At 36.8% G+C, this 24,002-nt stretch overlaps 1 non-coding gene across 1 annotated transcript; it reads left to right on the top strand.

Moving 5' to 3' along the window:
- The first annotated feature begins 20,980 nt into the window (after positions 1-20,980).
- On the top strand, positions 20,981-21,052 carry TRNAS-GGA (transfer RNA serine (anticodon GGA)). The gene has a single exon. It is a non-coding gene; the product is annotated as a tRNA-Ser (tRNA).
- Positions 21,053-24,002: the final 2,950 nt, after the last annotated feature.

Below are 24,002 nucleotides of genomic sequence, written 5' to 3'. Positions count from 1 at the left end.
TAACATTTTGATGTTAGTGCTAAAATACGCAATAATGTGTTCTAAGTAAATGCTAAAGATATCTCCCAGATATTATGGGAAAGAGCGAAAGAGATGGATTATAGGAGAGAAAAGAGCAGAATATTAGGTCTTTCTTAAAGGCTCAAATAATGCCCCCAAATTGGACTTCTGGGTAGGGAAGAAAAAAAAAGGAAGGGAATATTTTATTGGCATCCCTGATAGCTCAGATGGTAAAGAATCAGCTTGTAATGCAGGAGACCCCGGTTTGATTCCTGAATGGGGAAGATCGCCTGGAGAAGAGATAGTCTACCCACTCCAGTATTCTTGGGCTTTCCTTGTGGCTCAGTTGGTAAAGAATCTGCCCACAGTCTGGGAGACCTGGATTCGATCCCTGGGTTGGGAAGATCCCCTGCAGATGAGAAAGGCTACCCACTCCAGTGTTCTGGCCTGGACAGTTCCATGGATTGTATAGTCCACGGGGTTGCAAAGAGTCGGAGATGACTGAGTGACTCACATTTTCACTTTTCACTTTCAGGGAAGACAGACCCAAACATCATGCAGAAATTATTGAAAACTGGGGGCAAAAAGAAGCTTCTAAAAGATTCTAGAGAAAGAAAATGAGTCCTAAGCAAAAGATCAGGAATCAAATGGCATTACTTCTTTACAATTCTAAAAATGACTTATGAAAGATGGTATTTCCTACCAAAAATTCTATAATGACCTAATATATCAATTAAGCATTTCTGGAGAATAAAGTTATTTTAATATATACAAAGTTCCAAAAATTTACCTATAAAAATCTTTTCTCAGAAGAAGTCAAAGTACTTACTACTTGGGAAACAAGAGTTAATTACTAATATTATACTTCAGACTATTTAGGGGAAAAAAATTATATATGTAAGATATAGTACCATTCTCTTTAATGCAAACATATCTAGCTTTGGGATTTTGATTTTGATTTCATGGATACTTAAAGGTAAAGACAATATTAATGGCACCTTTGCTTTTTTGTGTTTTTCTTTTCCTATTTAATCTTATTGGTATTTTTTTCTCTTCAGTACATATATGAATAAAATTATTTGAATAAACACATGTTTTCCATGGTCCTCGAAGTTCACATAACTCATTTTTAGTCACTAGAAAAGTTCATTAATACTTTTTTGTAGAAAAATCTTACTGAAGCTTCCAAAGTTTCTGAAAGAGGTTTCACCTTTAGGGCCTCCCAAACACTATTTGGACAGTAGAATAAACTCTAGAATGGACTAGTAAGATGAAAAGTAAAGAAATTCTGTTGGATTTCTCAGATTGTTCTCGCAAACAGAACATGATAAAATCTGATCATGTATTTATCTACCAAATACCATGAGTCTCTATTTTTTTTTTTCTTGTACTTGGTATTAGGCATCCAAGTAGAAGTGGAGAATATTATGGCAGGCTATTCCCTTTTGATTGAAAGATTGAATCTGGGAAAGATTGAAGGTGGGAGGAGAAGGGGATGACAGAGGATGAGATGGCTGGATGGCATCACTGACTCAATGGACATGAGTTTGAGTAAGCTCTGGGATTTGGTGATAGATAGAGAAGTCTGGCATGCTGCAGTCCATGGGGTCACAAAGAGTTGGACATGACTGAGTGACTGAACTGAACTGGTCATATAATGCCAATGAGAGCGATAAATTTTGTTGCCTCCCCCCACCCCCAGTATACAGTGCCTCCAAAATTGCTTACATAGTCAATAAATGTGAATATGTGAACTAATGGATGGATAAATGAAAGAAACAGAGCAGTATGATAAAGAAGCCCTCTAATGATGTGCAAAGGAGATTCCAGGATTGACAGATACGTGGGGCAGCCCATCCAGATTGTAATACAGGTGAGATGATTCTGAAAGAGACTTTTTCATATAGATTAAGTCTTCAGAAGACCTGTTGCACCAAAAGGCCTTGAGAGATGATACAGGCAATTAGCAAAAGTTTGGGTTGAATTAGAGACATTCACATATGAAAACTGAACAAACAAAAAAGCAAAATTAACTCCAGAAGAAAAATCATAGAGTAAACGAGGAAGAAACTGCTAAGCCCTTATTCTCAATAGTGAGAAGTCAAAAGGTAATGTTCCAAAACTAAAAATAAATGAACAAAAACCCAAAACAACAATAAAATACCAGAAATAACTAATAATAGAAGGCCATTATCTGGATACACTGAGTCAATTTTCAAAGTAATCAGCTAAAAGAAATAGAAGCAATTGCTGCTGAGAAAGAATGTCAGTGGGATGCTGTTTCTAAAAATTAACCTGTTGAAACACTTGACACTTTTTACTATGTGCAAGGATAATTGATAAAAGTAAAAACTTCTAAACAAATAAACAAAAGAGGATTAATGTGTTTGAGGATGGCCTCTGTTTGCCAGGCACATGCCCTCAAACTTAATTCCACTGCAGGAAAGTGTCTACATCCATTTTCCTTTGGAACTATCACCACTAGTTACCTTTTCCTTCTAAGGTTAACACCATTTTTTCAATCTTCTCCTGACTGCAGAATCTCATTATTGTTCCATTAGATGTTGAAGGGCTAGTTCTTCTTTATTGATAATGTTTTATAATTTGTGATGAAACTATATTAATCCTTGACTCTTTTTTTTCCATTTTTTCTCATGGTTTTTCATCTGCCAAGCTGCTGAAAATTATCATGAACTTTTTAAACATAGCATTCTTTCTGTATTTCATCCTGAATTACTTTTGCATTCTTTGGGCTAAGAGTCTGCCTCCCAATGCAGGAGACACAGGAGACACAAGTTTGATCCCTGGTTTGGGAAGATCCCTTGGAATAGGAAATGGCAAGCCACTGTAGTATTCTTGCCTGGAAATTTTCATGGACAGAGGAACCTTGCTGGCTATAGTCCATGGAGTTGTAAAGAGTCGGACACAACTGAGCATGCACACGCATGTGCGCGTGCACACCAGGAACTTTACTTGTTACCTTTTACATTTGTTTTATATCAAAACAAGCTTTGTTCCAAGTCTATTAATTGATAACAATTCAAGTAGGAATAAAAACATAGCACCTACATTTCAAGTTATTGAAGTGAATAGATTTATGCATATATTCTTGTGCTTTTTTCACATCTCTCTTTCCAAGACGCCCACAACCTATCAAGACATATTCTTGTCTTTTCTCCATATCTACTCCTTTCCATTCCTAGAGCAATCTTGAGAAAGACATCCCAGTTCTGTACCAACTAGTGGAATACTTAAGCAATGTATGCAATCTCTGTAAGCCTTGGTTCTTTATCTGTAAATTGGAGATAATAATAGCATTTAAATCACAGAATAAATGTTAATTGATGTAATACATGTAAATGTTTTCAGCCCATTTTCTGACACTGCTGCATACTGCTTTTATTCTTAAGGAAGTAGAAGACTAGAAAATATATTTCCAAAGTGAAAAAGAAAAGTAAAAATAGGTAAAACGACAAAGAAAAGGAAAAAAAAAATTAGTATGTTAGAAATGGTGTAAACTCAAGGTTTATAGAACATTTGCTTTTATCCATTCATCATGACTGTGTGGCTGTGATCAGATTCATTCTTTCACATGATATTTATGATTTTTTTCCTCTCTTTGAGGAAACTTTTCAAAAATTACTTTCTTGCAGGTAGGTTATATTTAGTAATAATTTCAAATATTGTGGTAGTAACTTTTAAAACAGTTGCATTTCTACAGGCTAGACTAGAAAGTGAATTTCTGTCAAACAAATCAGGTTTTTGGATAGAATTCTAATTTAATTCAGGGATGTGTTTCCACCTTTCTGATGACAATGTGCAGTAGAAGATGCCAAGATCTCAGCTTCAGCTATCATCAGCACAAATCAGGAAGAGTCAGCGATGCAAGAGTCAGCTCTTCACATAATGTTTTCTTTTTTTTTTTCCAGGATGCAACAGATGTGAACAGCAGGGAAACAACTTTTATGTCTCTAGCAGAATTCCATTAATTTAAGTCTTCAGAGGCCACTTTCCAACTTTGTCATTGATTTTCTAATTCCTTTTTGGCAAGTATCTATAATGTGTATTGCCAAATAGTAGGTTTACTCAGGTATATAGTCCACCAAAAAGTACATGCTGTGCAAAGTTATATCTTTATACTCCTTCACAGTAAAGAAATCAATTTAGACGTAGGCAAAGAGACATTTATAAAACATAATGTTGTCCTAAGTATCATATTTTAATTTCAAATGTGGACAGAAAGACTTTATTATTCAGTCTTATGCATTTTCATGTTAATTATTCACTGGAAAGAAAACAGTGCTAAAAAGTACACACTCTAAATATGTTCATGCACATTTTGTTTTGGCTTAATTTTTATCTCACTTTGGGCTTTTTAATTGAAACTGATTCATCCTTCTAAAAATATTAATGGAAAGGGTTAAACTGAACTCAGAAAAGAGTGCTTTGAGGCTCTATAACCTTATAACCTTTAGCACTCCCTAGAACATTTTAAGCTACTCTTTAAAAAAAGAAGAAATATGGAATGTTCTGCCCACACATAAGCATATGGGCCTCCCCAGTGACTGAAATCATGGGAAATTTTTCATTTTACCCTCACAGCTTCAGTTAATGCATGTAATAGAAATGGATATTAGAAATCTATTCTCATTTATTGTAATATGAATGCAAGCAGAGAGAACACTAAAAATCTGCAGTGTCTGCACATTTCCTAGCACTCTGGCTTGTGGGAGAGTAGGAATTATTTATGGACATTCTGGCACAGCTCTGATATTTAAAGGGCTCCATGTTCTTCTCCACCAGGAATTGCAAGTTTTGAAGGGTCCTATAGAGATTTACATGAATTAACCTTCTTAAAAGTAAAGGGAAAATAAATTTGCTTTTTCATGGATTACAAAGGACTTAGATCTGTGATGTTGGTGTAAGTGTTCCATTTGCATTTCTTTATACAAATTTACCATGTGATTTTATTAAAGAGAAACAGAGGTAGTTATCTTTAGTAGGAAAAAAACTATTCTGGCATTCAAGATTCCCTAAAATCTCATGTTTGTGCCTATATTTCTGTGTTGTTTGTTCACCACATACACAGAAAAGCAGGAAAGCAATACGTTTTTCCAAAGAACTAGCTTACCTTTAAAAAACTATGCTAAAAATAGTGGAATTAATAGTCATTTAAATAAGTAGTATCTTCCCTGGCCTATTGGAATAAAAGGTAGTTAAACTGATATTCTGATTTTTAACTGATTATAAAGTAGGTCAATTTCTACATGCCCATTCCAATCACCAATGGTGACTCACATGTACATTTTATTTATTTTTTCTTTTTTTTCATATTGAACTCTAGGACTATAGAATAGTATCCAAAGTAAATCTGCCAAGTCATCTGACCTTCGGGACAGAGCCAAGTGTTACTATCAGAATAAAGATGAACAAACAAAGAAAACGCAAAGACTTGAGCAAGCAGGTGAGCCTTCCCACCTTAATTCATACAGCTGAACATACAGCAATACAATTTTCACTGGGAATAAACTAGAAATCTATGTAGAACCGGATATGAAAAAATGGGACAGGTAAGCAAAATATTTAACATTACTATAACATGTGTAGTTGGGAAGAAGCAGCTATTTTGCTGAAGAAGGAGATTCTTTATCTAGATAGTAGAAACCTTTGCTGATTGACAACACCTTTAAAGATATCTGAGGAGGGGTTTGGGAGTGGGCAGGTATCTATACAATTAAAATATCAGCTTTCCATTGCCTTTGACAAAGAATAATTACTTTCATTGTCAATATCAACCTTCAGAGGAATCTCCCTGATATTAGAATAAAAGGAAGACCTCCAATCATATTCTTTTTTACCTGTATATACTTTATATGATATAGCATAGGCTTTTTACTTGGTAAATGCAATACAGGTATGAAATACAGATTTAAACTTATTCAAGATATTGTCTGAGGGAAAAAAAAAATAAAATTTAGAAGAGTAACAAAAACACTGTCTGAAGCATTTTTGGTGCTTTTGCTTACCAAATTCTTTTTCTCTTTTGCAAAACTCAACCCACAGAATAAATCTTATATGAAAATACAAGGTATTCTCTCCAGCTCTTACTGCTCCCATATTGTCAGTTACCCCAAATGGCCCTTCTTCAAACTGGCAGTGTGTCTAGACAGTTATCTAAGCAGGTTTTTGTCTTTCTTTGGTTATACTATAAAGCAAATTCTCTATTACTTTCCAGTAAAATATTACCTGAAGAGTGATACAGGCTTAGTATGTGATCTTCAAATTAGATTTACCTGTTTTGAAGGCAAATTACTCACCCACACTATCTGTCTTTTCCCTTCTGTGTAGTCATGTCCTTATTTAATAAGACAATGGAAATATTTGGAGATTGCCTTCAGCATAAGGCAAATAAACAAATACTACATTGTTAGAAAGAGGTGTCCAATATACACCTGAAACAGAATTATATATATTTAATGGACAAATAAACATATGTTTGAAGAGTGTTGAAATCATATTTGACATTTGCAGAATTAAACACAGGGGAAGTATCAGTGTGTGTTTGCCTCTAGAATGAATACATTTGATTTGGTAAATCATAGTACAATTTCAGCTTTCATTTTCTATAATTCTCTGATTATGTACTTTCAAAAATTGATAAACAAGGAGTAATAAGCAAAGTCCTACATTATCATAAATTGTTGTTAATCTTTTGAATTCAAAGTTCCAGGAGATAGAGCTTACCACTGGACATTTTAGCTCTCTTAATTCCATGCTACTGATTTCAGCCATTACAACCAAGAAATTGACCTTTACAAGCAATGATTCCACTTCTCATCTGGAGGCCAGAGCTTCGTGGTTTCCCCCCACCCCCACTAATACTTGTATTGATTATAGTCAATGTTGCAAATGGAAAACCTTCTAAGTCAAACAAGTTCCATTAAATGATTTATCATGTACCTTTATTATGAGACAGTGAAAGTGTTAGTCACTCTGTCATGTCCAACTCTTTGCAACCTCATGGACTATAGCCCTCTAGCCTCTATGGAATTCTCCAAGTGAGAATACTGGAGTGAGTTGCCATTCCTTTCTCCAGGGCATCTTCCCAACCCAGGGATTGAACCTGCATCTCTTGCATTGGCAGGCGGATTCTTCATTATTGAGTCACCGGGGAAGCCCTGACTTCTTCGCTAAGCTAGTTTCTTCCTGGAGAGTCATGCATTCCTGTTGTCTTGGCATTGATGCTTTATCACCTTACTGAGATAAGTTATGTTTTCAGTCATAACAAAATAAAGTAACTCCAAGTAAAATGCATTCATATATGGAGCTTTAAAAAACCTCAAGTAACAAATCAAAAGTAATAGAATTACTCATCTGAGAGAGAGGAAGAAAATAATAAAGAACTTTTCCTCTTTTCCATCCTTGTTCTTTCTGTTTTGGTCACTACTTTTTCCTCTGCTCAATGAATTTAACATAATCAGATATGGTAAGTATGTGATCTGTGCAAACTTCTTTTTATCTCTCATGTAAATGAAACCTGTAATAAGTAAAATATTGTTAAAAAGATGGAGGCATAGGCAGGATAATATAAAATATTATAAAACCTGAATATAATTGTAATAATTGTAAATCCAATTATGTTGGATATTCTTCAGAGTCATTTGAAAACACTAGTGGACAAAATAGTGATAGAATAGTTCCTTCTTGGGAGATGAATTATTAGTAATATAAAAGCATACTAATGAATATTCATTGAATAGGCATAGAATTAATAATAGCTGCATCTTTCTAGGAATCAAGCAGACATCTTTAGCACAAATCTACAGAAAAAAAGCCACTGGAACTGAAGTCATCATCAGATGATGTCACCACCCTTCAATAAAACTTTAGAAGCAGGCAGATGAGTTAAATAGTTCATAAGAAATGTTCATTGAATAGCTTTAGCCATTTTTAGAGCTCTTTGAAATAACTGGAAACAATATCATATGGTACAATGGCTAAATAAGAGAAAACTCGGTCACAAAAGGCAAATGTTGACAAACAGAAGGTCTAGAATAAGAAAATATATGAGAAACTCATTCTGAAAACATATCTCAGGTTAGAACAGTAGTTTTTGTTTTAATTCTTCTGAATTCTTTGGTCTCTCTCTCTCTCTCTCTCTCTCTCTATATATATATATATATATATATATATATATATATATGTACATATAATTCTTCACATAACCCAGCAGCAGACTTTGGCCTTGGGTCTGTCTCAGCAGAGTATGGAATGAGAGTGATTAGAGTGGTTGAAGATGGGGTGGATGACTGATGAGGCAATTTGCCCTTTCTATATCCACACAAGCTTTCCGGAATCTAACCTTCTGTCCTGAAAAGAAAGGCAGCAAAATCCCTGAAATGTGACATTTTCCAAATAGAACAAACTGAAAAACCCAGTTATATTCTCATTCACTCATTCTTTCTTTCTAGTACCCTCCTTTACTGTAACTAAAATCAGAGGTGTGGTTATAATCTCTCCATAGGACAGTCAGTTTCTAATTGCATCCATTTTCAATTAATGTTTGATGAAGCAGCTTTCTTCAAATTTCAATCTAGTCTATGTAAAAACCAGTTGCATTTGATCTCCACTTTCAAATGATAACATTCTGTATTGTGCTCAATTTTAGAGGTAAATGCTACAGAAAAAGAGAATAGTTTGTGGTCAGAGAGTTTGCAGCATGAATATAATTTGCCCTGAGTGAAACCAGAATGAATATCCATGAGATACTCATCAGTCCCCTTTTTAGCTCAGTTTCTGACACAGGCGGATAGAATAGTGTGAACACGTTTATTTTCCATGTGACCGGGTCAGTAACTTGGTAATGGCAGTGGCTGACATTTCTTAGGGAAAAAATCTAACAACTTAACTTTAATTGAGTGCACTGCAAGATAGCCACCAACATGATTTTATTTTTCGAAGATTTCCCAGGATGGGAGAAATGTTCATAGATAGACCTGACAAGCATAGTGATTGCTTTTCCTTTGGGTAATAAAACCAGCTACATTTTTCTTGCTTTTGCCTGTAGTTCCTAAATGCAAAAGAAAAGCAATTATCACATGAAGTATATGCCTAAGGTTACCCTCCCTGCATTAGTCAATAAGCATCTATTTCTCTTTCCATTCCAAGTTTCCTTTTGAAAAGACAGTAAAATTCCAGGCTATGTAATATATGTCTCTCAAATAAAATATTTGTGAGACTCAGTGGGTTTCTGTTTAATCTGTTTTAGTGACTGTAATCTAGACTGAAGTCAGTTTTTCTCCAATTATAACAAGGGAGATTACCCTAAGCCTATTATTTTAAAGGAAAAGGACTTAGAAACAAAAATTCTCACAATCACCTTCTAAGTTATTCTCTTTCATTTTTGAAGCTTAAATATAAAACAAGCATCTGAAACAGATAATTAACTGATTCAAGATTTATGTAAAAAATCCTTATCCTCTGTTTAAAATTTGTATTTCTTACTTACAAATTTTTCATAGATGTTTCCTCTTTGCTTCAAACAGGAAATTTAACTTAATATGCCACTATTTTCTATTTAATATCCATTAGTGATAAAAACAAAGTTATATTATGACCTAGGTTTTAACTATTTATACTAAATCTCAGGTTGAGAAGAAAAAGTGAAGTCGCTCAGCCATGTCTGACTCTTTGCGACCCTATGGACTGTAGCCTACCAGGCTTCTCCGTCCATGGGATTTTCCAGGCAAGAATACTGGAGTGGGTTGCCATTTCCTTCTCCAGGAGATCTTCCTGACCCAGGGATTGAACTTAATATCCATAAATGATAAAAACAAAGTTAAATATGATCTGGTTTTTAACTATTTATACTAAATTTCAGGCTGAGAAGAAAAAGGATACCTCAAATGCCTTTGAGAAAAAATAATGAGTTTGATTAGGTAGTAAATATTCAGTTTCCATTTTGGCATATCGATCAGTAATTCCATTTCTCACTCTTATATGAAAGGCCACCTACCTGGATCTAGTGGATTTTTTAATTTAGAGAGTCTTCAATAAACATGTGTTTAATGAATAAATGAAAAGATTAATTTGTGGAGTATATACCACACAATATCTTTCCAAATATGCACATATACTGAATCACACTTCCGCACATACATCAAGAACTGTATGCTAAAATGCAGAGAATCCAATGATGAATGAGGTAGAAATTAGCTATGTCATTCCCAGTGAGGATGAAAAATCATAAACATATTTTTTTAAAAGACAAAAAAATTACAACTTTTGATAAATTCAATAAAATCAAATCAATAAAGAACTGGAGTGGGAGCAATCACATATTTCCTTTAGAGTTAGGGAAAGTCTTCCTGAGGAAGTGAATCTCTAAGTTGAAATCTCAAGGAAAAAAGGAGCAGCTGCTGCTGCTGCTAAGTCGCTTCAGTCGTGTCCGACTCTGTGCGACCCCATAGATGGCAGCCCGGCAGGCTCCCCCGTCCCTGGGATTCTCCAGGCAAGAACACTGGAGTGGGTTGCCATTTCCTTCTCCAATGCATGAAAGTGAAAAGTGAAAGTGAAGTCGCTCAGTCGTGTCCGACTCTAAGCGACTCCATGGACTGCAGCCTACCAGGATCCTCCGTCTATGGGATTTTCCAGGCAAGAGTACTGGAGTGGGGTGCCATCGCCTTCTCCGCTAGCCATCCAATCTCAAGGAAAAAAGGAACTAGCAAATTCTGGAACATTCATACTCTAGAATTACTCTTCTCCAGCAATGTTCTTCCTAATGCGAAGCTCTTGAGCAGAGAACTGGAAAGGAGTCCAAAACAAAAGGTGAGAAAAAGTCCTGGCTTTCACAAATAAAAATATATTAAATTCTGAAAACTAAAGATGAATAAATATTACATGGATCCTAATAAAATTTATGCAGTACATTTTAAAATACATTGAATTTCACTTAAAAGAAAAATTAATCACTTGCAGTTAGCATCTGTTCATTAATAACAAGTGTAGCCAAATTCAACTAAGTTTCTATATTGATCATGCTGTAAAATTGCCAAGACAGATTTCTGAACTTCCACAGGGCATTTGAAATCCTATAGTGTGCATAACTGAGGGAAACAATATCTCAGGGAATAATAAAGTTATGTAGATATATAATTGACAATTTGTAATAATGCTAAATTAAGAGGCTTTCTCCAGTGACATGCTGTAAAAGCCCACTTCCCTATTTTAAGTATTAAATAAGAAACCCAGATAATGACACAGGCATTACTGGTAACATCTATGACCTCTGGAAGGAACTAGAGTATTACCAGCTAGAAAGAATGTTTACCAACAGGTCTCTCTGTAGCTTTTACCTCTGCACTCCAGTTTGATCATCTGGAAAGGAACAGAATACTTTCAATCTTTCTTCTATGTAACATCCCCCTGAACAATTGAGGGAAAATATCAAACTGACACCCATTTTTTTTTTTAGGTTAATGATTTCTTATACCCTTGCCTCTCTTATTTTTTACCATTTTGGTTAAGCTTCTCTACACACACTTCAGTTTACCTATATGCAACTTAAGGTGTGGTTCCAGGCAGTGAGAACAGTATGCCCCAAAGACGGTCAGCTCTCAGATATTTCAAACGAGGAGCTAGATAATGACAGGGAGCTCAGTCATCAGTAAATTGGCTTCATAGCTTTTAAGGTCTCTAGTGTGCTAAACTGGAGAAGGTAATGGCACCCCACTCCAGTATTCTTGCCTGGAAAATGCCATGGAGGGAGGAGCCTGGTAGGCTGCAGTCCATGGGGTCACTGAGGTTCGGACACGACTGAGCAGCTTCACTTTTACTTTTCACTTTCATGCATTGGAGAAGGAAATGGCAACCTACGTCAGTGTTCTTGCCTGGGGAATCCCAGGGACGGGGGAGCCTGATGGGCTCCAGTCTATGGGGTCACACACAGTTGGACACGACTGAAGTGACTTAGCAGCAGCAGCAACATGCTCAACATCATCCATTAACAAAATTCAATGAACATTAAGATTATGTGAACATAAGAATGAATTAAGTACTGTATAATTTGTTATCAGTAATTCTGGATCCATAAATACAGAGAAATAGCAGGAAAGGAATATCAGATTAAACAAAAAAATTTCAGTTAAAAAATTCTACCAGTAATATGATATAGTGAAGCCTTTCTCACTGAAGTTGCTCTATTCTTAATTAGTAAAGCAGCTTCCTATACACTATTCTATGCTTTGGGTTAATGCTTTACCTCTATCGAAGCATCTATGTTGGCTCATTGATCAGGATAACTGAACCTGGTTTATGGGTGTGACATAGCAATTAAAAACATTTTTAAATGTCACTGAGCTATTTCTAGGTAGGCTGAATTAATTGGTCTTTAATGTGTATCATACTAAATACAACTGTGACAACTTTTCAAAAACATATTGACACTGAGAATATGTGACATTTATATCAAAATAGATCACATATCTGGAGTTTAGTCTCTCAATTGTTTTCTACCTTGATTTTCTCATCTTTGAAATATATTTTGAACCTGTTACCATTCTCTTCCCAATGTAGTTTTGCAATTATTCCTTATCTTTTGTGAAGAAATAAAGATCTGAATGACAAAATGAGTGATTATATAAATAACTGATTGGATAACTGCAATGAGTATTTGTTGAGCACTTGGTTTCTGTGAGAGATAAAGCTCAAGAAAAACAGAGCCTTGAGATTTCATTAAGCAATTGTTACAAACTGGATATAGTTGAAGTCAATAGAATTTGTAGTAGTTAACATATATTCCTTGAAGTGTATATTAAGGTTGCCAGTGGGAATCAGGAGGTCAAAGGGTCAGAATAGATGCATGATTACTCTCCAGTATGGTTCAGCACACACTCTCATAACTGTAGACTTTATAAATTCCTAAAGTCCTGAGAAAGGGAAGGTTCTAATAATCATCTAATAATCATCTTATGAATTACAAAAGAATTTAGTACTGTGGGCATTTGAGAATAATTGTGAATTGTTTGAATAGCAAACTGATTATAAGATTGTCCTCATCATAACAATAATTGAGCATGACAGCTTGATAATAATGCATCTGTGAATTTGAAAGACAAAAATATATGCCATGCATTTCACAGATGTAATTGCTTTTGTTCATACAAATACTGAAAGCAAGATTTGTTTATCTCCATTTTTAAGAAGTACAAAATTGGTGATTTTTAAATTATTATTATTATTATTTGAAAATGAACCCCTCCCATACACACAAATATGAATCCAAGAGTAAAAATTACCCATTGTAAATAAAAGGAGCAAATGAAATTTGCCTTGATGTTTGTCCACCAAAGGAATAAGTTTTAAGTTTTTATATATATTATTTCATATTTCTCTCTAGGCCTGCATAATTCATAGATTTGGTATATTTTAAATAAAGTCAGATATACATGAATTTGCAGTATATATATGACAATACATATATTTTTCTAAGTTTTTCGATATAATAGGATCAAATTCTTCCTTAATGCTTTAAAAAATATTTTTTTTATTTTTGGCTACACTGAGTCTATTGCTGTGAGGGCTAGTCAACAGTCGCAGCGAGCAGGGGCTACGCTCTCGTTGCAGTATGCACGTTTCTCATTGTGGTGGTTTCTCTTGTGGAGCATGGGTTTAGGGCACGTGGGCTTCAGTAATTGTGGAACATGGGCTCAGTATTGCAGCTCATGAGCTCTAGAGCATAGGGTCAATAGCTGTGGCACAAGGGCTTAGGTGCTCCACGGAATGTAGAATCTTCTTGGACCAGGAGTTGAACCTGTGCTTCTTATCTTGGCAAGCGGATTCTTTACCACTGAGCCACCAGGGAAGCCTTTTTAAATTTTTGTTTTCATTTTTCAATCTATTTGGCTGTGCTGGGTGCTGCACCAAGTCTTAATTGAGGCACACAGGATTTTTGATCTTCGTTGGGGGCGTTTTGGATCTTGAGCTGCGGCATGCAAACTCTTAGTTATGGTAGTTCCCTGACCAGGGATCAAACCCAGGCCCCCTGCGTTGGGAGCTTGGAGGATTAACCACTGGACCATGAGGTCTCTCCTTGATGCTTTTTAAAGCTAAAACGTTTTGTGTACACCTTTTCAGGAGAGTGTATATATAAAGATTCATTCCTTTTTAATTGACATAGTATGTTGCATGTATGTTCATCCGTCATTCAGCCAATTTCCTACTAAAGTCAATTTAGACAGATTCCAATGTTTATTAAAAACAAGACTGAAACAAATATTACAGCACATATTTTTCTACTTTAAAAATTTTTTTCAAGTTATTATTTTTGTAGAACCATTTCTTAGGATTGTTGGGTCAAAAAGTTTCGGAAATTTGTATAAAAACTGACTTGAAGTGTAAAGTGTAAGTCATTCAGTTGTATCCGACTCCTTGTAACCCCATGGACTGTACCCCACAAGATTCCTCTGTCCATGGGATTCTCTGGGCAAGAATACTGGAGTGAGTAGCCATTCCCTTCTCCAGGGAATCTTCCCAACCCAGGGATTGAACTCAGATCTCCTGCATTGCAGGCAGATTCTTCACCTTCTGAGCCACCAGGGAAGCCTGTTCTAAGATATACACCTATCAAAATTATTACTCCTCATTCTTTCAAGAATAAATGTCCTTAAAATTTACTTTATAAATTTTCTACTTCACAAGAAAAACAAAATTGATAACCCATCACTGTTTTTATTTCATTTTCAGAGAGACAATTTATATTTAAAGTCAACATACAGGTAGTGAACAACTAGATTTGTCCTCAGGAGATGATTTTTGACTGATCTTTCAGACACAGACAGTGGGATTAGCAAACAGCAGTGACTAATGAAATAATGACAATTTATTTGACTTTTGATTTCTCAGAACCTTTCAGTATCCTTTCATTTACTTCCTCTGTTGAGGGTGAGACTTAGGTTTTAAAAACCAAGGTTTGTAGATAAAAATCTTACTCACCCCTCTTACATCAAAAACAATCATGTTTACCCTTGAGATGTCTGTAGTTTAGTGATGAATCTCCTATGCAAACCAAATAAAAATCTTAAAATGTAAAACCATAGGGATGGCTTTGTATAGAATTCATAGATACAGAAGTAAAATAGGAGAAAATTAGTTGCAAAGCCCTCAGTTAACAGGACAGCTAAAGATTTGCTTTTGGTTTTAAATCACAGAAAGCACCTTTAGATCTTCATGTTTATCCTTGTTATCAAAGAGAGCATTATAGGAAGTCAGAAAATTGTGCAGTCATCAGCAAGTAAGCTAAACTCACTGTGGCTAGTAAATTAGAAAGATAAGAAAGCAAAGTTTAGCCCACAAATAGAAACTGATAAAAGAAGGAAAGCAATCACTTTCCCTCAACACTGGTCACCAACAAAGAGTGCAAAGGGAAGCATTAAAGATCTCTGCAGTTTCAGGTTTGCAGCTATATTTACCATGCACTCTATCTCTGTTGTTGTTTTACTGGCAGAATTTGACCTTCAGAACCACCTTTTAGAGATAATAATAATGATTTATATACACTTAAAAATCAGAGGAAAACAAGAGTTTTACACAAATAGTTTGTATCTTCAGAAAATTAAGCTCATGTCCAAATACAACACTATCAAGTGGGTAGGCAAAATGTAAATATCTTTGAAAAATACACCTCTAGCAGCCAAACTGAATATTTGGTGGGGAGTAGAAGCCGTCAAAAGCCTAAGCATGTAGAATATTTCAACACACGGACATAAACATACACATATACATACTTAGTTTTAGCCATTGAATCTCTCATCACATTGATCCCACACATATATTCACACATCAGGTCATGTTTATAATATGGATGAATTTCTTTAGCTCTGTTTCAAAACTGAAAGACTGTCTTCTTGGAGCTAATCTGACCCTGACTTTAAGCTCTGGACACACACTGAAAAAAACCCTCTTCTGATATGTCAAGTTCTTGTACCTGAATATCTGACTTGATAACCCACCAAATACCATGGCTTTCTGAGATGGAATATTTGTTTTCTGATTGAATTGCTGCTTCAAGTAGGATGTGGGATCTTTTCTTGCAGCACGTGGGCTCCAGAGAGCAGTGGACCCAGTAGTTGCCACACATGGGCTTACTTGCTCCACAGCATATGGGATCTTAGTTCCCCAAGCAGGTATCAAACCCACATCCCCTGTATTGCAAGGTGAATTCTTAACCACTGGACCACCAGGAAAGATCTGCTATAAGATTTTTAATGACCTCTTACTGATTATCAAAGGCCAAGGTAGAGTAAAATCACGTGGACCTTTGGATATTTTAAATTTAGTAAATATAATTAGCCTAATGGAGAAGGAAATGGCAACCCACTCTAGTATTCATGACTAGGGAATCCCATGGACAGAGGGGCCTGGTGGGGTGCTGTCCATAGGGTAGCACAGAGTTAGACATGACTGAAGCAATTTAGCATGTATGCATTTGTTGGAGAAGGAAATGGCAACCCACTCCAGTATTCTTGCCTGGAGAATCCCAGGGACAGAAGAGCCTGGTTGGCTGCCATCTATGGGGTCACACAGAGTCTGGCATGACTGAAGTGCCTTAGCCTCTTTAGGCTAATTGCAGCAGCAGCAATTAGCCTAAAGATGACTTTATTTCTTCAATCCATACTCTTTACTGTATCAATATGAGCTTTTCTAATTATGGAGGAGCAGATTGCTTTAAACGGGGTACAGTTTAAACTCTGAAGTAATAGGTGAAAGATTCACTGTTTCAAAGCAAGATGCACTTTATATGTGCTAAGGCACTTCAGTCATGTCTGACTCTTTATGACCCCATGGACTGTAGCATGCCAGGATCCTCTGTCCATGAAATTTTCCAGACAAGAATACTGGAGTGGGTTGCCATGCCCTCCTCCAGGGGATCTTCCAACCCAGGGATCAAACCCACATCTCTTGCATCTCCTGCACTGGCAGACAGCTTCTTTACCACTTGCACTACCTGGGAAGCCCATCAGCTTTATAGCATGGGCCTAATCCACCACAAATATAAAAGATGAGGTAGAGAAGATGGTGGGTGTAGGGAAGAGATATTGAGTTGGCATTCACAGGGGATTAATCAGGAAACCAGGTAAGGCCCAAGTAGTGTGATGCACAATTATGTTAGCACTGCATAGACTTGAGACCACTCTCTTCCAACAAGAGCAGGAGTGTACTTTGGAAAATTAAGAGGAATGAATGGAAAGAACACATTCTGAAAAAATAAAAAAAATAAAATAAAATAACACATTTCAAACTTGCACAATAGAAAGCACATAAAACAGTAAGTGCCTATATAAACTGTAAAGATTTTCTTAGGACGGAAGCAATTCCACATTCTCCAAACAACTTCATTTCAAATGGCTAGTGTAGGTACCTTCTTTATCTTCAATACTAGTTCATTTATTATAGGCGGTGTAACAGTTGTCAGATATTTTAGATATTGTGCTAATATGGGCACACACTAGAAAATCTTTAATGCTTAACAAGAGGAAAACTTTATAGAGTGTGAAAAAATCCTATTGCATTCATATCTTCATTTTTCCCTTGGTGATTTTTATGTTGGAATGACTGCTGTGATTTTAATACTAACACAATCTGTTCACCCAGACCTAGGAGAGAGTGATTAGAGTTTTATAATAATACACATTATTCTTTATTAGAAAGATTTAACATTGTCAGAAAAACTTTAAGTTGCAGCTGTTTCACTCTACACAGGCTTATCCTCTAGGTATCCCTTTGCAGTGCTGTGCTTAGTTGCTCAGTCATGTGTGACTCTGTGATCCCATGAACTCTAGCCAGCCAGGATCCTCTGTCCATGGGGATTTTCCTTGCAAAAATACTGGAGTGGATTGGCTTGCCTTCTTCCAGGGGATCTTCCCAACCCAGGAATCAAAAGGGGTCTCTTGCTTTACAGCAGATTCTTTACCAGCTGAGCTACCAGGGAAGCCCACGTATATCTTTATTCAAATATAACTGATTGAGGATAGAAGTGTAAACAAACATGCTAATTTATTCATGTTGCATTATGTTTTTTCCTGACTTTGGGAAATGACAGGATTTAAAGGTTAAGTTTTATTCAACTTAATCAATAATTCCTCACAAAATTCCAATATGATGGCAATAAATGGGAAAAGAAGAAATTGAGCACAAAAGTTTTATTTTTGTTTAATTATCTACTATGCATTTGGGAGTGAGACGATCCCCGATAAAGGATACAGCTAAAGGATAAATTTCTTTAAAAAATAAATTTAGAATAAATATCATTAAGCATTAATCACTGAGTCAATTAAAATAAAATCTCACATATGTATATATATGCATATATATCCAAAGCCTCTTTTGAGTACTTATGATGAACAAGTGGTACTGAAGGAAAAGAAAAGTATTGAATAGATTTGGATGTAAAATGTGCCTCTGTCTTTCAGGAATTTATATTCTATTACATTTTGGAGTAGTCCCAGACCTTAAAGAATGTACAATCTATCAGAGTGTCAAACTTAACACAAGTGAACAAAATTACAGAACAAATAACAGTTTAATGTAGTGTAGTAGAAAATATATGTGCTGCAGAAATTCAAAGACTGGTTGTTTGGTTAGAGGAAGCTTCTCAGAAAAGGTAAGACTTGGGTCAGTAGCATTTATCAGTGTATTATTTATGTTTGGTTGTATGAAACAGAGACTCGATGGCAGTATAGCTTAACCAAAAGAGAGATTATTTTCCCATGAAACAAGGAATCTAGAGGTAGACAGCTTAGGGAAGTAGAGAGGCTCTAAGACACTGTTACATCCTGGGTACTTCTCTCATCTTTAGCCTGCTGGTTATAACTAAGTCTGGCACTGCCAGCAGAGCTTCTCTGCTCCAGACAGATGATAAGCAAAGGGAAGCCTGTTACTACTAATGTTGGTCACTCATTCATGTCTAACTGTTTGAGACTCCATGGACTGTTGGCCACCAGGCTCCTCTGTCCATAGCATTCTCCAGGCAAGAATACTAGAATTGGTAGCCATTTCCTTATCCAGGGGATCTTTCCAACCCAGGGATTGAAGCTGGGTCTCTTGCATTGCAGGCAGATGCTCTACCATCTGAGCTGCCAGGGAAGCCCAGAGAAAAGCCTACCTTTTCTGAAAGCTTCTAGTGAATTCACCTCTTATTATCCATTCGTGTCATACGGTCATCTCCACATACGAGGGATCAGGGAAAACATGTTCTATTTTAACTATCTACAGTGGCATACTTATGCATCAGAAGAGAAGGAATAAGGGTGAAATGCATATTCAGAAAGCAACATGCATTATCACTTAAGACATGTCCAAAGGTTTCAAAAAACAAAATGTAATGTGATAGTGAAATCAAGCATGGACCTGTGGGGCTCCTGGGCATGAAAGGCTTTCCATGCCGCCCCCCCTTCCTTTTAGGAGACAGATTCTAGCCTCCATGACCTTCCCTGAGTTCCAAAGGGCAGATGTGAACAGTTACTAGTCCAGGAAGGAAAGGGATAGAGAGTCAAGGGAGGAACAGCCAAGAAACATTATTCTAGCCTTGGGGAGGGTCCTGGTTCCACCTCCAGGGATACACATAATAATGTCATTAAGTTCTTCATTAATGTCCTTTCTTTATAGGGAACTGGAATGCAAAATCAGTTTTCATTCCAATCCCAAAGAAAGGCAATGCCAAAGAATGTTCAAACTATCTCACAAATGCACTCACCTCACACACTAGTAAAGTAATGCTTAAAATTCTTCAAGCCAGGCTTCAACAGTACATGAACCATGAACTTCCAGGTGTTCAGGCTGGTTTTAGAAAAGGCAGAGGAACCTGAGATCAAATTACCAACATCAGTTGGATTGTAGAAAAGGCCAGAGAGTTCCAGAAAAACATCTACTTCTGCTTTATTGAATACTAAAGCCTTTGACTGTGTAGATTACAACAAACTGTGGAAAATTCTTCAAGAGATGGGAGTACCAGACCACCTTACCTGCCTCCTGAGAAGTCTGTATGCAGGTCAGGAAACAACAGTTAGGACTGGACATGGAACAACAGATTGGTTCCAAATAGGAAAAGGAGTACTTCAAGGCTGTATATTGTCATCCTGCTTATTTAGCTTATATGCAGAGTACAGTGTGTGAAATGAGGGTTGGATGAAGCAGAAGCTGGAATCAAGATTGTCGGAAGAAATATCAATAACTTCAGACATGCAGATGATACCACCTTTATAGCAAAGAGCCTCTTGATGAAAGTGAAAGAGGAGAGTGAAAAAGTTGGCTTAAAACTCAACATTCAGAAAACCAAGATCATGGCATCTGGTCCTATCACTTTATAGCAAATAGATGGAAACAGTGGAAGACTATTTTTTTGGGCTCCAAAATCACTGCAGATGGTGACTGCAGCCATGAAATTAAAAGATGCTTGTTCCTTGGAAGAAAAGTTATGACCAACCTAGACAGCTTATTAAAAAGCAGAAACATTACTTTTCCAACAAGGGTCCATCTAGTCAAAACTATGGTTTTTCCAATAGTCATGTTTGAATATGACAGTTGGACTATAAAGAAAGATGAGCACTGAAGAATTGATGCTTTTGAACTGTAGTGTTGGAGAAGACTTTTGAGAGTCTCTTGGACTGCAAGGAGATTCAACATGTCCATCCTAAAGGAAATCAGTCCTGAATATTCACTGGAAGGACTGATGCTGAAGCTGAAACTCCAATACTTTGGCCACTTGATGTAAAGAACTGACTCATTGGGAAAGACCATGATTCTGGGAAAGATCGAAGGTGGGAGGAGAAGGGGAAGATAGAGGGTGAGAATGCATCACCAACTCGATGAATATGAGTTTGAGTAAGCTCTGGAAGTTGGTGCTAGACAGGGAAGCCTGGCATGGTGCAGTCCATGGGGTTGCAAAGAGAGGCTGAACTGAACTGAACTAAGCTCTTCATGGGCTTCCCTGGTGGCTCAGAGGTTAAAGAGTCTGCCTGGAATGCAGGAGACCCAGGTTCGATTCCTGGGTTGGGAAGATCCCTTGGAGAAGGAAATCACAACCCACTCCAGTACTCTTGCCGGGAGAATCCCATGGAGGGAGGAGCCTGGTAGGCTACAGTCCAAAGAGGGGTCACAAAGAGTCAGATAGGCCTGCGTGACTTCACTTTCAAGCTCTTCATAGAATTAGACCTATCGAAGGAAGATGTCAGCATTCATCATACCAGAGATTACCTGAGGCTAGACTAAAGGAATGGAGAAGTTTATCAGAAGATTATCGGAGACCAGATTAAAAGGAGTGGACACACTTTAATTTATCAGCAACCCCACCTTTGAACTATCCCTATAAAGTGAAAATGTTAGTTGCTCAGTGTGTCTGACTCTTTAGGACCCCAAGGACTATAGCTGGCCAGTCCATGGAGCTCTTCTGTCCATGGAATTATCCAGGTTGGAGTGGGTAACCATTCCCTTCTTCAAGGGATCTTCCTGACCCAGGGATCAAACCTGGGTCTCCCACATTGCAGGCAGATTCTTTATCATCTAAGCCACCAGGGAAGCCCATCCCTACAAAATGTCTCACTAAGTCCTCCCGGGCTAGAACACACCGTTTCTGAGGCCAGGAGTCTGCTGCACCCCCCTTTGCCTGGCAAGGCAATAGAGCTATCCTTTTTACTTCACTCAAAACTCTGTTTCCTGGATTTGATTCAGCAACAGTGCAGAGGCATCAATAAGTAGTAACGAACTATTAGAAGTTCCTTAACAAGGCAATTTGGCAGAGAACCAGTGCTTCATAAAACTGAGTTTGGCAGCAATGATATGGAAAACAGAAAAGCAATCATGGAAGGATGCAGGAGAATGACCTAGAAGAATGCTGCAGTCTCATGTAAAATGTTAAGGAGAGTCTGTTTTTATACTGATAGAAATAAGGAAACAGTAGAGGAGATATTCCCATATCTGAACAGGATGCCATTTTACATATGTGTTGAATGATGGAGAAAACTAAAGAGTACACATTTTCCAGTCTGTGAAAGTTTTAAAGTATTAGTAAGATTGGTCTGCTGATTTGAAAACTGAAACACAGGAAAGGTCAGAGATGCGTCCAACTTTACAAAGCATCAGTCATACAAACTTGACCAAACTCATTTTCTAACTCGGTGTAGTACTACACCATTTTCATGTATAATTTTCATGACATATTATATTTTACATATATGTATTTTTAATAAGAATTTATATTTTATAGCTATATAAATTCTTTTGACTTGCATGATGATTAGGAATCTCGAATCGAGTAAGTTTTAGATTATTTTTTATGACTATTTCTTATCTTACAAAATATTTATAGTGTATTTATGCTACTATAGTATAAGAATTTTGCTGGAAATTACATTCTTAGCCTGCAGGAACAAGAAGTAAACAAGATATATAGGCTTCCTGTAAAAGATTAGAGAGTGAAGAGAATTATCCTGTACTGATAGAGACTGAGAATACTTTATTTGCACACTTCTCATAGAAAAGTTGCTACAAGCAAAGAAATTATTATAGAGGAGGTATTTTAAAAGTTCTGGTGTTGACTTTTTGATAAAATGCCATTCAGTCTTATAGTAGTTATGTTATGAAAGTTTTACCTCTGTTTCCCAGCCCTGTAGTGCTCCCTGCATCCCTACAACTCTCAAGGCCAATTTACTCTAAAGAGAGAAGACATTTCACAAAAGCTATACCTTGCTCTCAAGGTTTTCCTATCACAGATTCTGACTAAAGTAGCAAAACCCACTGATTTCTCATCTACTTCTCCCACTTCACACTCATCAAAATTGACCTCTGCTATCTCCTTTTTTTTAAGTCTTCACTTTTTTCTTAAGAATGGGTCGATAAATTTGGGTTGATATGTTTACTTTCAATAATGACATATTATTTCCTCCCTGATTGTGTTGCTTTTTAATCATGCACCTTAATGGAATAAATAAAATGGTATTTCAGACTTAATAGGAAAATAGGAATTGTACATCTCTTCAGGTGCAATCACAACATATCATTCATTTATGCAATTAACAAATATATCTGGGTTATCTACTACATGTTAAACATGAAAGATACAAGTTCCAGAAAAATAGTCGTCAAGATTCCTTCCCTCATGAAGCTTAAAGCAGGGTGGAGACTAGACATTAACCACATAAACAAATGTAACTTTCCAAACTGTGATAAATTCTGTAAACTCAAAGTGCAAGCTTCCATGAAAAATGGTAAAGGTGAGACTTCTGGGGGACAGAATAGGGAGAGAGATTTACTTATGAATATTTCTGCACTTATATGATTTTTAACCCCCAATTTCACCGAATGGTCTTTTTGGTTTCTTATTCTGGAATTATTATGACACTTATAATTTGGCTCAGATGGTAAAGCGTCTGGCTACAATGTGGGAGATCCGGGTTCAATCCCTGGGGGAAGATCTCCTGGAGAAGGAAATGGCAACCCACTCCAGTATTCTTGCCTGGAAAATCCCATGGATGGAGGAGCCTGGTAGGCTACAGTCCATGGGATCGCAAAGAGTCGGACATGACTGAGCAACTTCACTTCACTTCACCTTAAATTTATAGCTAAAACAGTCTCTCCTCCAAGTTTGTCTGAAGACAGTGCATGGATTGCAGTTTACAAAAAATGCTGCTGCTGCTAAGTCGCTTCAGTCGTGTCCTACTCTGTGCGACCCCATAGACGGCAGTCCACTAGGCTCCCCCGTCTCTGGGATTCTCCAGGCAAGAACACTGGAGTGGGTTGCCATTTCCTTCTCCAATGCATGAAAGTAAAAAGTGAAAGCGAAGTCACTCAGTCGTGTCCTTCCTCTAAGACCCCATAGATTGCAGCCTTCCAGGCTCCTCTGTCCATGGGATTCTCCAGGCAATAATACTGGAGTGGGTTGCCATTTCCTTCTCCAAGCATATGAAGAGATGCTCAAAAACTTCCAGAAATGTCCAGGACCAGATCATTTC

The sequence above is a fragment of the Budorcas taxicolor genome, chromosome 21, assembly GCF_023091745.1.
Source record: "Budorcas taxicolor isolate Tak-1 chromosome 21, Takin1.1, whole genome shotgun sequence".
In the NCBI taxonomy this organism is placed as follows: Eukaryota; Metazoa; Chordata; class Mammalia; order Artiodactyla; family Bovidae; genus Budorcas; species Budorcas taxicolor.
This window is presented reverse-complemented; position numbering and strand designations above follow the sequence as displayed.